This window comes from Pongo abelii, chromosome 7 (genome assembly GCF_028885655.2).
Source record: "Pongo abelii isolate AG06213 chromosome 7, NHGRI_mPonAbe1-v2.0_pri, whole genome shotgun sequence".
Taxonomy (NCBI): Eukaryota; Metazoa; Chordata; class Mammalia; order Primates; family Hominidae; genus Pongo; species Pongo abelii.
The window spans coordinates 76,416,710-76,433,484 of NC_071992.2; the positions used below are offsets into that span (position 1 = coordinate 76,416,710).

Sequence of the window (16,775 nt, forward strand, 5' to 3'; positions counted from 1 at the left end):
TTCAGGTAATTTCTTGAAGCTACCTTCAGAAGAAACCACAAACAAATTTAATGACTTTGTCTAACTCTGTCTTAAAAGAATCCTCCCTACTGTTTATTTTGCAGATAGGTTATTGATAGTATTTAGTATGAAGAAGCAATGTGTACTTAGCAATTAGGGGAGGAAATGTATCCAAATAGAAGAAAATTTATAGCTGACTAAAATCTCCTACAGAATAAGGCAATTTATAATAAGTACAATGCTTCCTAATAAGGCAGGACCAATATGGAGATATGCAAGTTCATTTTTTATACTTTCAGAGTGCTTACTAAGAATACTTGTTCATTCTGTTCCAATAACAACTTTAACTTTCTTTAAATGACAACATTTTCAAATCATGGTTCTCTTGTCAAAGTCAAGTCAAACACGTGCAGCTGAAACAAGAATAGGAATTTTAACTTGGATTTGAGATGTGAGTTTATGAAATTTTAATTGCTTTGTTTGAATTAGTAAGCGTATGCATCCTTAAAGTCCCACAGGAAGATGATCAATCGTTCAAATTTTACTGATGTGTAGAATTTAAATAAGCCAATAGTAGAGAAATATAGTAGAGGAAATAAGACCTTGAACTGTAAGATCTGACAGGCCTGGATTCAAATTCCACTCATCCTCTGAATTGATGTGTGAACTTGGACAAGTTTTAAATTTAATTTAATTTTGTTTAATTTTAAGTTCTGGGGTATATGTGCATGATATGCAGTTTGTTACATAGGTACATGTGTGCTATAGTGCACTTATCAACCCATCACCTAGGTATTAAGCCCAGCATGCATTAGCTATTTTTCCTGATGCTCTCTGCTCACACCCTCAACCTCCCCCAACAGGCACCAGTGTGTGTTGGTCCCCTCCCTGCGTCTATGTGTTCTCATTGTTCAGCTCCCACTTATAAGTGAGAACATGTGGTGTTTGGTTTCCCATTCCTGGGTTAGTTTGTTGAGGATAATGACTTCCACCTCCATCCATGTCCCGGCAAAGGACATTATCTCATTCCTTTTTAGGGCTGCATAATATTCCATTGTGTATATGTACCACAATTTCTTTATCCAGTCTATCATTGATGGGCATTTGGGTTGATTCCATGTCTTTGCTATTGTGAATAGTGCTGCAGTGAACATACATGTGTGTGTATCTTTATAATGGAATGATATATATTCCTTTGGGTATATACCCAGTAATGGGATTACTGAGTCAAATGGTATTTCTGGTTCTAAATCTTTGAGAAATCGCCACACTGTTTTCCACAATGGTTGAACTAATTTACATTCCCACCAACCAGGTAAAAGCGTTCCTATTTCTCTACAACTTCCCCAGCATCTGCTGTTTCTTGAATTTTTAATAATTGCCATTCTGACCGACATGAGATGGTATTTGGATAAGTTTTTAATCATTCTAAGTAAGGTTATGTTTCCTCATCTGTAAAATGGGATAATATAGATAATATAATATTGCAACCTTTATAATATTGTCAAGAGTGTTGCATGAGACAATATGTATAAAAGTGCTTAACATAGTTCTTGATGCATACTAAGTAACCAGTAATTCTTAGCTATTAAATTATCTATACTGCTTTTAAGGTTTTCTCTTAAATTGTATCTGTTAAGACTTTAAAATGTTATTATACTTGCTTATTGCAAACTTCGTTACACACTAAAGATATTTGTGTGATTCAAATTTACCACTTGCCAAAGATGTTGCTTTGAATGACTTCCGTATTCCTTCCATCATGCTTCCTTCTCCAAGAGACACCATGATCTTATGAGTTTAAGCACTAACTGGCAGGTTGCATCATATGAAGCATACTGTCACTTCTGGCATCGATTTCCTCTGCACATCAGCGATTCAAGTGATCTGAGTTTCTCCATGAAATGGCTTTTAAATAATGAGCAATCATCATCTGTTAACCACTTAGGGGCCCTCAGGGAAACCTGAATGAAGATGAAGTATTTTGTACTAACCATAATGTATTTGGTATTTAATAGTCAAACATAAACCCTTTTTAAGGTCACTGTGGTTAGAGAAGTTGGAAGTGATTTTTATGGCAAATTAAGTTTCCATTGTTTGAACTCAGTTCTGCTGATTGAGAATGCAGGCTGGGTGGATTTGCATTTCACTCCTTCTCTCCTCCCAGCTCTAACAGTGCTTTACCTCCTCACTCATCTCACCTGGGCAGCAATAGGATTGCCAAAACAAGGAAAGGATAAAATTCTCCCACTTGAGCTCTATTAAGCAGAAAGTAAAAGAAGCAATTGAGATTATCTTAGTTTCTTCATACTAAAGGATTTCCTACCAGGAATGAGGCAGATAACTGTAATCAGTATGTTCTTTAAATGTATAGTCACATTGTCTGTTGCCTTGGCAGAAATTTGACAGGTTTGTACCATGAGATAATTTTTCATCTATCACTTCCCTCTCTGCTTTCACCCCTCCCTTCTTTTGTGTTTTTTTTAATAGAGATTATCTATAAATTTATGATTAGAAAAAAAATGGGACTAAGAAAAATGTAGGGACCAACTCTTAAAGACGCTCAAACATAGTCAAATATATCTCTTCACCATCAATCTTTTGCTAGCTCTTTCACGTAAGGCTTTTTTATCTGCCCTCTGCAGGACATTCAGCCTTCCCTTTGTCTTCATGTCTGGTTATCTAAGCAATTTATTAGCTCTTCCCTAAGGAACTACCATAAATAACAGAATCTAAACTCTGCATCTTCTCTTTCCCTCAAATAAAGCATTGCCTTTCTCCATCTCTCTCACTGGCAGATGAATTAATTGAAGACAAGGAATTTGTCTTGTATATCGCTGCACCTCCTGCATTTTACTCAAAGCAAGAGCTCAATAACTACTTGTTGAATTATTGAATATAGAAAACATAATAATACAACCTCTATAATATTATCAAGAGCGTTACATGAGACAACACATATAAAAGTGCTTAGCACAGTTCCTGATGCATACTAACTGTCCAGTAATTCTTAGATTAAATTATCTAAACTGCTTTTAAGGTTTTCTCTTAAATTATATCTGTTAAGACTTTAAAATGTTATTATATTTGTTTATTGCAAACTTCCTTACAGACTAAAGATATTTATGTGGTTCAAATTTACCATTTGCCAAAGATGTTTGCTTCAAATGCCTTCCATATTCCTTCCGTCATTCTTCCTTCTCCAAGAGACACCATGATCTTATTTGAATTGTTGAATATAAAAGGGACAATTAGGGAATATTGTTTAGGTTGCAGCTAGGAAAGCTTCTGTGCTTGATCTGCTGATCTGGGCTAGTTTTGCAAATGCCAGTTTTGCTTAATATGGTTAGGACAATTGCCAAAGAGTTAGAACTGTTCTAAGATCTGCTTAGAAAACTTTATCTTCTGGTGCGCTCTGATATGAACCTGCAGAAAAAACCTAGACCCCTGCTAACCTCAAGGGAACACTGGGTTGGTACAGCTTCTCGGACATCAACAGTGCCTTCTAGGAACATATATTCTAAGAAAATCCATTTCCTGTTAAGATACGGAGTGGTTGCCTAGTTTCTTTTCTAATGAGTGCATTCTCTTCTCTCTTATGTTTGCTCTCTTGTGTTAATATAACAAAAAGAGCATTTGGTGTGTAACTGCTATTGCATGAGCTCTTCATTTTCTTGCAAATAGGTGGATATGTGACTTCCTCACTAATGACTGTCACATGGTATAAGAGAAACCCATCACCATAAAATATAGCATTCTTAGAAGACTCTTTCGCATCAATGAAATCCACTTAACGCTGCTGAAAATGTTTTTAACCTGTCTGCTTCGATGTGGGAAATGGATGTCATTGGTAGGACATGCATGAACTGAATAGATAAAGCCTAACTTCGTGCTGTGTGCTTATACCACCTGCAGATCTGCATGCATGCAGGTATGTGACTAAAGGACTCCTCCACCCAAGCCCTGAAAGACGGTCCTCCCTTACACTAAAGGGAAGGAGACAGAAGATTTCAAAGTCAGCTCCTGTGTCATCTTCTCCCTTTTCTTCTCCACATTTGTTTTTCAGAGGAATCTTAGTAGATGGAGGGAGTTCATTGTATTTGCAACTTGGAGGGGTCTCATTTTAGTTTTCACATAAGAGCAATAAGAAGTGATAAGGACAGATGAGAGTTATAAAGGGCAGCCAATGTGAAAGAAGCTTCCCAAGGCAAGGTGATATTGAGTTCAGGTATGTTTTGAATCTTGTTGTGAGGTATGTTAGCCTGCAAGCATTACAAATCTTAGAAAATGGCACTAGTAAGTCCTTCATTATCCAGCAGAAACTGAACCAACGGCCACTGGTGACATCTGTATCTGATTGTTGAAGAGAGAGAGGGAATACTTTTGCCTATATTATGTTGCTCCTAAATTCTGACTGAACACAAAACAAGGCAGTTGAGTGATGCTTGTATAGTGCCGGTGGGAAAATGAAGTGCAAACAAAGTGCCCATTAAAAAATGAAGTGCATTTCTAATGGGTTGCAAGAATCACTTAACACTGTCTGAGACTCCTAAAGAAAATCAAGAGATTCTGAGACTGAATGTACTGAAATGTATCTTGTGCCTTGCAATTTATCATGGCACTTTTTGGTTTCTTTTTTAACATCCCATGTAAGGCAGAAAAGACCATCCTTCTTTTGTATATCAAGGTACAGAACATTCCATCATCGCAAGGATGGCCCATGTTACCCTTTTATAGCCACACTCACTTCCCTCAACCCCACCTACTCAGCCCCTGGCAATCACTAATCTGTTCTGTTTCTATAATGTCATCATTTCAATAATGATTTCATCATTTCAATAATGTCATATAAATGGAATCATAGAGTATGTAATTTTGGGGGGATTTCCCTTTTCACTCAGCAAAATTCTCCAGAGATTCACCCAGGTTGTTGTAGATATCAACAGTTTGTTCTTTTTTATTGCCAAGCAGTGTTCCATGGTCTGGCTGTACCAGTTCACTTAACCATTCTTTTATTGAAGGACATGTGAGTTGTTTCCACTTTTTATTACAAATAGAGCTGCTGTGAACATCTTTGTACCAGTTTTTGTGTAAATATAAGTTTTTATTTCTCTGAAATAAATGTGCAGGAGTACAATTGCTGGGTCATATGGTCATTGTATGTTTTGGTTTTTAGAAAACTGCCATATTATCTTCCAGAGTTCCTATACCATATTACACTTCTATCATTGTATGAGCAATCCAGCTTGTCCATATCCTGACCAGCATTTGGAGGTGTCACTTTTTTTTGAGACGGAGTCTTGTTCTGTCATCCAGGCTGGAGTGCAGTGGCGCGATCTTGGCTCACCACAACCTTCACCTCCCGGGTTCAAGTGATTCTCCTGCCTCAGCCTCCTGAGTAGCTGGGATTACAGGCATGCGCCACCACCCCTGACTAGTTTTCGTATTTTTAATACAGATGGGGTTTCACCATATTGGCCAGGCTGGTCTCAAACTCCTGACCACATGATCTGCCCGCCTTGGCCTCCTGAAGTGCTGGGATTATAAGGCATGAGCCACTGTGCCTGGCCGGAGGTGTCACTATTTTTTTAAGCCATTCTGATGGATTTGTAGTGTGATATCTCACTGTGGTTTTAACTTGCCTTTCACTAATGGTTAATGATGTGAAATATCTTCTCATGTACTTATTTGACATCTTATATTTTCTTCGGTAAAATTTTCTGGCATGTTTTTGCTCATATTCTCATTGGATTTCTTGTTTCAATACTGTTATATTTGAGAGCTTATTATATATTCTAGATACTTGTCCTTTGTTGGAATGTAATTTGCAAATATGTTATATCAGTCTACAGTTTTTGCTTTCATCTACTTCACATGAGCTTTCACAGAGCAAGTTTTTAATTTTTGCAGTAACCAACTTATTGTCTTTTTATTTGTTTTATGGATCATGCTTTTGGAGGCAAGTCTAAGAACCTCTTGCCAGTCCTAGATCTTGAAGATTATTTCCTATGTTTCTTTCATTCTAAAAGTTTTATGGTTTTATTGCATTTAAATTCATGAGTTAATTTTTGAATCAATTTTGTATGAGGTGTGAAGGTTAATTGTTTGTTTTTTGTTTTCTCTATGGATGTCGTATTGCTCCAGCATCATTTGTTGAAAAGCTATCTTTACACCACTGGAATGCTTTTATACCTTAGTCAAAAACCACTTGAGCATTTGTGTGGTTCTATTCTTGGGTTCTCTATTCTGTTGCCTTAATCTATATATCTTTTCCTCTACAAATACCACCCAGTCTTGATTAATATAACTATATGATAAACCTTGAAATTTGGTAGAATAATTCCTTCCACTTTATTCTTTTTCCAAATTATTTTAACTATTCCAGGGCCTATGCTTTTCCATAAAAATTTTTAAATAATTCTATCAATATCTGCAAAAATAAAATTCTTACTTGGATTTTGATGGATGTTGCATTAAACCTGTTTACCAATTTGAGGGGAATTAACATATGTATTATCTTAAAATCTACAAACGTATGTCTTCCATTTAGGTAGACCTTTTTTTACTTCTTTCATCAGAAATGTGTAATTTTCAGCATACAAATTCTAAATATGTTTTGTTAGATTTAAACTTAAGTATTTAATATTGTGAGCAATTATATATAGTAATGTATTTTTAATTTTGGTGTCTTCATATTTATGCATTGTTGGTATAGATAAATATAATTTTTTTATATTTATCTTAAATCCTACAACATTGATAAACTCATTAATTAGCTATAGGAAAGGTACTTTTATAGATTCCTTGGGATTTTTTAATGTAGACAGTCATGTTATCTGCAAATCGAGACAGCTATATTTTTTCCTTTTTAATCTGTAAGCATTTTGGTTTCTTTTCTTGTCTTTTTGCTGTAGCTGGAGCTTCCAGCATGTGATGAATAAGAGTGATGAGATCAGATACACTTGTCTTGTTCCTGTTGTTAGGGGAAAAATATTCAGTTTTTCACCATAAAGTATAACATTAGATATAGGTTTTTGGCAGATGTTTTAAAATCATGTTTAGAAAGTTCCTCTCCAATTCTATTTTTCTGAGCATTTTTAACATGAATCAGTGTTGAATTTTGCCAAAGTCTTTTTATGTATCGGTACATATGATCACATGACTTTTCTTCTTCGGCTTGTTAATATGATGAATTACTATTGTGAAAGTACCAGGGATTTGTTTTAATCAGATACAGTAAGACAGGCAGACATGGAGTAACTGCTATGATAAGTTTGTTACACTCACAGATCCCTAGAAACAGGGAGCATTCCATACTACAGAATGGAGTCACATGGGAAAGCCCCGAGGTTAGTCAGGAGGCAGCGGAGTGAGTAGAGAACTTGGGCAAGAGCCTTTATTGTGATTTTCATAGGAAAGAATGGGTAAGGCTGGGAATGAAGTCTCAGCAAGTTTAGGATTGATTGGCTAGTCTGAATCATTTTGGTGGACCCTTGCGGGTAGGTGTTGTTGCTAGTTGTCTAGTAACTGACCCTGGGGTGATTAGGATAAGGGAATAGTGGCCCAGAGCATAGGAGCCCAAAGGAGGTGGTTGGAAGTATGGGTGCTAGATTGGTCAGTTTGCATACGAAAGGGGAGCTCCCAGGCTAGTCATTTGTTATCTCTAGGAATCAACCAGTTGGAGCAGCTCCTCCCTGGTCCAGAAGACCTCAGATGTCAAAGCATTAAATATAGAAACTAGAAAACATGATTAATACAATTACATTGATTTCTATAATATAAGTTAGCCTTGCATCTCTGGAATAAACTCAATTTGATCATAGTGTATAATTCTTTTTATATATTGCCGAATTCTACATGCTAATATTTCATTAAGAGTTCTTACATCTGTATTAATGAATGATATTGATCTATAATTTTATTGTTTCATTCTGTTTTTATCTTGTTTGGGTACATAAGGATTGATATAATTTGGATATTCATCCACTCCAAATTGTTAGAGGCAGAGCCTAGTGGGTCATGGGGGTGGATCCTTCATGAACTGCTTGGTCCTCATGGTAATGACTTCTCACTCTAGTTCCTGGGAGATCTGATTCTTATAAAGAGCCTGGCACCTCCCTCCCCTCTCTCTCTCACTTCCTGCCATGTGATCTCTACACACCTGCTCCCCTTCACCTTCAGCCATGAGTGGAAGCTCCCTGAAGCCCTCACCAGAAGCAGATGCTGGCACCATGTTTCTTATGTAGCTTGCAGAACCATCAGCCAAATAAACCTCCTTTTTTTTTTTATAATTTGTTTGATCTTGGGTATTTCTAGCAAAACAGGCTAAGACAAAGGTAATACTAGCTTCATAAACCAACTGGAAAGTGTTACCTTCACTTCTATTTTCTGAAAGAGACTCTGTAAAATTAGTGTTAATTCTTCTGTAAAAGTTCAGTAGAATCTCCCAGTAAAATCGTTTGAGTCGGAACATTTATTCTTGGTAGCTTTATAAATTACACATTTAATTTTTTAACAGTTAAAGGGCTATTCAAATTACCTTTCCTATTGGAGAAGTAGTTTATATTTTATGAGAAATTGATCTGTTTCCTCTAAGTTGTTAAATATATGCATGTAGAGTTCTTTATAGTATTCCCTGCTTATCCTTTTGGTGTCTGCAGGGTCTATAGTAGTATGCCCTATTTCATTCCTAATGTTGGTAATTTGTGACATCTTTTTTTGTTCCCTTGTCAAACTTGCTAATGGTTTGTTAATTTTATTGATCTTTTCAATGAATCAGCTCTTTGTTTCATTGATTTTATTATTTTTCTATTTTTAATTTTATCAGTTTCTGCTCTTACCTTTATTTATTTATGCTTACTTTGGATTTATTTTGCTCTTACCTTTATTTATTTATGCTTACTTTGGATTTATTTTGCTCTTCTCTTTCTAAATTGTTGGGGTAGGGGCTTAGATTATTGATTCAAGACTTTTCTGTTTAATAAAGAAATATGTATTTAATGCTACAAATTTCCCTATCAACAGTGCCTTAGCTGTGTTCCACAAATTTTGATATGTCCTATGTCTTGATCTGTTTTCTGTTGTTATAACAATATGCCTGAAACTGGGTAATTTATAAAGGAAATAAATGTATTTCTTACCATTATGGAGGCTGAGAAGTCCAAATTAAGGGGTTGTATCTGTTGAGGGCCTTCTTGCTGGTGGGGACTATGTAACATCCCAGAGTGTCATAGGGCAGTTCGTGTTGAGTGGGCTGAGCATGGTAGTTCAAATCTCTCTTCCTCTTCTTAGAAAGCCACCAGTCCTACTCTCTTGATAACTCATTAATCCATTGGTCTACAAATGGATTTATTCATTCATGAGAACAGAGCCCTCACGACCCAATCACTTCTCAATACTGCCCCCACCTCTCAGTACTGCCACATTAAGGAGTAAGTTTCAACATGAGTTTCAAGGGAGAAAAAAACATTCAAACCATAGTGCTTTATTTTTGTTTTCATTCAGTTCCATGTATTTTAAAAATTTTTTGAAGATTTTTTTTTTGGCCCATCTGTGGGTTATTTAGAACTGTGCTGTGTAGTTTCCAAGTGATCAAAGATTTTCCTCTTATCTATTATTGATTTCTAGTTTGATTCCATTACAAACAGAATAATCTATATTATTTCACTGGTTTTAAATTTGTTGAGGTTTGTTTTATGACTTAGGTATGGTTTATCTTGGTGTATGTTCTATGTGCACTTGAAAAACAAAGTATATTCTTCTGTTTTGGGGTGAAGTATTTTATAAATATCAATTGACTTCTGCTGATTAATGATGTTGAGTTCTTCTATATCCTTGCTGATTTTCTGTCTAAAAGATTATCAGTTGTTGAGAGAGTGATATTCAAGTCCCCAGCAATAATTATGGATTTGTCTATTTCTTTTTCCAGTTCTACTAGCTTTTGCTTTGCATATGTCGCAGCCTATATATGTATATTTGGAGTGAGTTTCTTATGGACAGCATATATAGCAGATCATGTTTTTTAATTTACTATGCTAATCTCTGTCTTTTAATTAGTATACTTAGATCGTTTATATTTAAATTAATTATTGTTATGTTAGGGCTTAAGTATGCCATTCTAACTTTTTTTTTCTATTTGTTCTTTCTGTTCTGCATTTCTCTATTTTCTCTTTCCTGCCTTCTTCTGGGTTACTTGTACTTCCTTTTCAAATTCTGTTTTTATTTATCTATAGTATTATTAAATATATCTTTTCATGTATTTTTTTAGTGATTGTTCTAGGTATTATGTTATGCATTCATAACTGATAGTCTTTTATGTTGTCATTTCACCAATTCAAGTGAAGTATGGAAAACTTGCCATCCCTTTTTCCTCCCTAATTTATAATATAATTGTCTTAAATATTTCCTCCCCTACATACATCTTTGAACCACATCAAAGTATCATAATTTTTACTTCAACTATCAAAGACAATTTAGAAAACTCAAGAGGAAAAGAAAAGCCCATAGTACTTACCAATAGTTTTCTTACTGTGTTCTTCCTTCCTGATGATTCGAGAATTCTCTTATCATTTCCTTTCTGTTTGAGGAAAGGTTATTTTATAATTTCTTTCCTGTTTAGGAGAACTGAGCTATGCTTTTAGAATAAATCTACTGGCAACAAATTTGCTTAGTTTTCCTTAACCTGAGAATTTCTTGATTTCTCTTGATTCTTGAAGAGCATTTTTACTAGAATTCTGGGTTGACAGTATTTTATGACTTCTTCTGGCCTCCATGGTGTCTAATGAGAAATCTGTTGTTATTTCATTTGTTCTCCTCAAGAGTCAAGATTTTTTTTTTCTGTATACCTTCAATATTCTGTCTTGAGCTTTCAAAAATATAATTATGATATGTCTTGGCATCAATTTATTTGAGTTCATACTGTTTGGTATTCACTCAGCTTCTCGAATCTGTAGGTTTATGTCTCTTTCTAAATTATGGAAGTTTTCAGCCATTATTTTCTTAAGTACTTTTCCAGCCTCGATCTCTCTCCTTCCTTTTAAGGACTCCAATGACACAAATTTTAGATTTTTTTGTTATAGACCCCAAAAAGGAAGGTTTCTTCATTCAGTTAGTCTATTTTCTCTCTGTAGTTCAGGTTAAGTAATTCCTATTTTTTTCTATCTTTCAGTTCACTGATTCTTTCTTCTGTCACTTCTTTTCTGATGTTCAGCCCATCTGCTAAGCTTTTTATTGGACTTTTTTGGTTATTTTTCAGTTTGAAATTTCCAAATGAGCCAGGCACAGTGGCTCATGCCTGTAATTCCAGGACTTTGGGAGGCTGAGGCAAAAGGATCACTTGAGGCCAGGAGTCTGAGACCAGCCTGGGCAACATAGTGAGACCCTCTCTCAAAAAAAAAAAATCCATATGGTGCTTTTTTCTGTTTTAAAATTATTTGCTATCAATTTCTATTTCTTTTCTAAAACTACTTTTTCATCTGCATCATACATGTTCATAATTGCTTTTGAAACATTGTTCGTGATGGTTAAATTAAAATCTTTGTCAGATAATGCTAACACCTCTGTCATCTGGTGGTGTCCTCTATTGACTGTCATTTTTTATTTAATTTGAGATCTTTCTGATTCTTGGTGTAGAGAGTGATTTTTTAAAATCTGGACATTTCTGTATGATGTCCTGAAACTCTGGATCTAATGTAAACCTTTTGTTTTACCTGTTTTTTTTTTTTTTTGACACCACTCTGGCAGTGAAAGTGGGGTGTGCTGCCTCATCATTACCAAGTAGAGGTAGAAGTCCACGTTCCTCACTCAGCCTCTGTTGACACCCAAGTAGGGAGGGCCTCCTCATTACTCCTGGGCAGGAGTGGGAGTTCTGGCTCCCCATATGGTCTCCACTGACACTGTGGTGGTAGTGGCTTCATTAACACTGGACAATGATTAAAGTCTTGACTGTCTATTAGTCCCCTTCCAACACCATCAGTGGAGAAAGGGAAGGGATTCTCATTACTGACAGGTGGGGGAGGAAGTCCAGTTTACCCACGTGGTCTCCACTGACACTGCCAGTGTGAAATAGGGTCTCATTATTGGCTAGGAAGAACAAAAGTTCTGGCTCTCTACTTGGCCTTCTATAACATTATTCTGACAGGGATGTTATGCATCTTGTTACAGCCTTGCTAGGGTGAAGATCAGGCTGTCCACTCAGACTTTGCTAGCATGGTTAGGAAGGGACCACAGTTTTTTTCCTGTGATGTTTGACTGGCATAGAGCAACTGTTATCTAAATATTATCTATTTTGCTAGACTGCCTGTTACTAGTCATTTCATTAAAGAGCAGCCTTTTTTTTAAGTTGCTTTTTATTTATTTATTTGTTGTCTGCACCAGTTGGTTTTTCCAGGTACTGCCTTCTTCTGTCCCAAGTCTTTGATATATAGAGCTAAATAAAAGGAATTCTGGGGAACTCTCTATTGTGTCCTTCCTTGATCTCAGAGTCCCTGGCTGATTTGTCTTCTTCTCTCCACCTTTGAAGTCTTCATATGTTTATTTTATACACACTATCCAGGTCTTAGTTGTACTTAGCCAAAGAAATAGGGGAATGTATGACTACTTCATCTTTGCACAAGGAGGAAATTAATAATCATATTTTATGAGAAAATCTTGAAATACACTTGGGACCTTCAGTTACCACTGTACATGCAGAACTCCATTGTTACAGCAGAAGAGTGCCTGTGAGACCCCTCAAGAGGACACCTTTTTGCTAGACCATGGCATTATGCTCTCATCTCAGAGGCTCTATGGGGAGAGTGATGTATTTTAAATTTAAAAACATAAAACAGAAGAAGAGAATGCAGCAGCCTTAAATGGAGTCTAAAAATTGAGTAAAGTTGGGCTGCACCACCTAAATGAGGGTAAGCTTACCACAACTGTTCCTTTGCTGTGGCATTTGAGACTATGAATTAAATGGAACTTTGAATCAAATAATAAGTTTTTTAAAAAGCAAAAACCTTATGCTTATCTAAGGTTTACAGGCTTCATTTTTTTGAGAGGTTTCAACTTTACATAAAATGAAATCACCATAAAATGATATCACCATAAAATGAAAGCTACTAACCTCAGCAGTGTAGGATGTGAGTAGAGCTGGTTAGAGAAGGCAAGAAAGGGGATAAAAATCACAGAGGGCCCTGGTCACTAAAGTACACTTTAAAGAATATGCCCACTGTTTGTCATGTAGTAGACACTCATAAATATGTGCTGAATTGAAGAGGTGCAAGACGTGAACTAATTGTTAAGGCAAGAATTGAATACACTAAACATATCATTATATAATTGCTGTTTTCAGTTATCCTCACTGCCCTGAAGACTCTATATTTGTATTTTTCAATGCATTAAGTGAGACATACTGTAGGCCATCAAAAATAGTCATTATATTCAATTAAAAAATGATCACATTTAAAAAGGACAGAAAAAAAGAGAAGTGAAGGTTTGGCAGAGTTTGGGTAATTATTACTGCTATTCACCAATACTTTTGGTCCTTTTCTTACTGGAGACATGGTAGATTTTACTTTCTGATCCCCTGGAAGCCAGGCATGAGTTTGACCTTTAAAATGAGGCAGATGAAGCAGGTCACTTTCGGAGCCAGCTTTAAGAGCTAAGGTATGATTCTTCCATGTGGTTTTCCTGGGCTATGTCAAGCAGCACTGCTCCAGATGGAGGAGGCTGCATCTCTGGCTGCAGGCAAATCAAGAAGGGCAGGACATTTAGTGTGAGCAGGAAATTAATCAGGAAAGACAAAAATCAAGCAAGACATTTAATGTTAACAAAGAATCAATCTTTACTGTTTAAAATGATTAAAAAAAAAAAGCACGGGTTATTTGTTACTATAACATTACATAATCCATCCTGAATAATAGAAAATAGTAAGAGTGTGTCTTTGGCAGTAGGATTATAGGGGCTTTTTCTTTTCTTTTTTCTTATCTTTTCGTATTTTGTAATTTTTCAAATAATGTTTTTATCTATTTTTTACTTTTGTAGAATGTGTATGGTTTATAATAAGGAAACAAAATTAACTTAAACTGGGGGTCAGACACATTTTTATGATTCAAATATGTTTAAAATTTGAAATTATGTTATATTTTATTGACAAATATATAAATGTACAGGATTAATGCCATTTTCTTGAACTTAGAGTATGTTGGTGCATGCTCTTTAGTCTCCAAGAACACTGAAAGACAAAGTGTTACACTGTCATTGAACCAAGGCCTATGATCTTGAGATACATCTGCTCTAGCCCTTAAGAAATGCTCTTCTAGGAGGGTGGTAGGCCTCTTGGGGTTCTGGGAGACTTTTGTGTGACTGACAACTTCCCTTTTGTCTGCAGTTGGTGGATGTGATCAGGCAAGAGGCAACGAATAATGATGTGTTGACCATGAGAGGGGTTTGTTTGCTGATTTTCCCTTCCCTCACCTTCCCCTCTGTACAAAACACACACACACACACACACACACACACACACAGAGAGAGAGAGAGAGAGAGAGAGAGAGAGAGAGAGAGAGAGAGAGAGAGTACAGAGAGTAGCATGGCTGGGTTCGTTCAAGAAGACCCAGAACATCTGCACATTGCCTTTATCAGACAGGAGGCCTTTCATGTGAATTGTATAGGAAGTACCTGAATAAAAGTGATTCTGTTTCTATTCTGGTACAAGCTCAGAACTTCTAGACACAGGGTTCACATGTGTTTGTCTGCACATATTCACTGGATGATTTGAGTCAGATCAATAAAAGCCCATGCCTTCAATCTGGCAGAATCATCAACCAGGGATAATATAGAGAGTAATTACAGAGTCTCAGCACTATAATTTTTCTTTCAACCTCCCCTGACACAATCAGAAGATAGTTTTTGATGTCTTTGATGATTGAGGCTTCATAAACTAAAACTAAGAATGTCTAGATATTTTAAAAGGTTAATATTTTGCAACTTTGCCTACTGTCAAGTATTATTTAGAGTTCCACTTTAGTAACCTAGAACTATATAACACACCATCAATAGAAATAAACCTCTTATTGGTCCCATTAAAAAAGATAGTGAAGCCCTGGTTTTATAAATAAATGCTTGTTTCTTATTCTTTTCCTATCACCCCTCAGAACCACATTTAGTATGTGAAATAATGAATTCTACTTCTAAATAAGAAGTTAAAAGGAGCCAAAAGAAGTGATAGTGAATAGCACTTATTATAAAGGAAACGCTTTCAGGAATGGTCTCTTTTTTTAAGGAACCAAAAAACTTTTAGATCCTAAACTGTACCTGGAGGAAAAAAGATAACCTTATTAAGAACCTTTACATTTCTCCAATTAGTTTTGGAATAGCAAGTTAGTATAAATGATCTCTCTAGCCCTACACTTCTTCTGTTAAGTTTTTGAAAATAAAAGAAACAAAACAAAACGTATATACATATTCTGAAAGCAAAGGCCTTTTACTGATATTATCCAGTTTAGCCTTCAAAATATTTAATGCCTTTCTACTCTAAAATGTCTAGGTAGAGGAAAAAATTATTTTTAAAGTTTTTCAAATGGCAACCCTTAAGTGCAGTTCCATGCACTCACACTGGAAACTAGGTCTTGGCATGGAAGATGCCTGGGGATCCTGTAGACTCAAAGGGTTCTGAAAAAAAGTTAATAACCTTTTTTCCTCGTTACTAAAAAAGACCCGGGTGAGGCATCTCATATACCCACAGGGAGCAGGTAGCTGCTGAACCATTTCCTCTGCCAGCCAGACTCCCTCGGCTTTCATCTCATCTTGCTAACATTTTACAAAGATGTTTGTGGCAATGAAATTGATAGCAAACTTGACAATTCATACAGCATTAGAGGTTCCTTCTTTTTCAATTCTATTAACTGAGATGAACCCAATCTGCTGAAGCCATTCATTGGGAGATCTCAGGACCTGGTCTTATAAGACTAGCTCAGACTTTCTGGCCATGGTCCCTTGTTCCGTAGATCTAATTAGCACTGAGAGCAGCTTCTTAGCATCTAAAACATAAGCTGATCTGGATTCTAATGCCCTGATCTGGATTCTAAATTTGGAATCATTTTTCTTAAATGCTCTTACTTCCTATTATTTACGAAATAGGTTGATCTGCAGAAAAGGTTGCTCATATTCCCTCAACTAGCAGAATCAGCTAGCCCATTAATCAACAAGTATCTTTTCCCTGGGATCTACTATGTGCCGCAGGGTGCACTGGAGCTAGTACTGCAATCTGTGAAAAAGTTGTTATAACCTTGTTAGCATTTGGTTGATTCCACAGAGCTCCATCTCCTAAGAGCCTTTGAAATCCTTTTTGCAACTACTTCCTACACAGCCAGCACTCACTCACCCAGAAAGTTCAGTTACTGTCATGATTAAGCCAGTGGAGAGGGTGGGAGTGGGAGAGTGGAAATGAGGATAAAGAGAGAGATCTTGTGCTGAGAGCCTGGAAGCCTTCGTTACCTAATGCAATGAAGAATTCAGATTCCCCTCACTCCCCAGGCTGCATGAGCTTCTGTGCCAAGTAGAAGGTCATGTAATTGTGATTTGAAAAGGACAGACCTGGAACCCATGCACAATTTTAAAGTTACGCATGGAGTCAAAGGGAGAGAAGGAAGGCAAGGGGAATAAAGACATCCTTAACAACTAGGAAGTGAGTGTGTTTCCTTCCTCTCCTCATCCTGAAGCTAGAGCTTCTACCAGGCAGGAAAAACAGGTTGTTCTTTGGGGCATTGTTCCTGCTGGTCTAGTCTAACAAGGCGTGC

The 16,775-nt window shown here is 36.3% G+C and overlaps 1 protein-coding gene across 4 annotated transcripts in view; it reads left to right on the forward strand.

The window, feature by feature from the left end:
• CLVS1 (clavesin 1) overlaps positions 1 to 16,775 on the forward strand; it is a 437,253-nt gene that overhangs the window by 371,342 nt on the left and 49,136 nt on the right.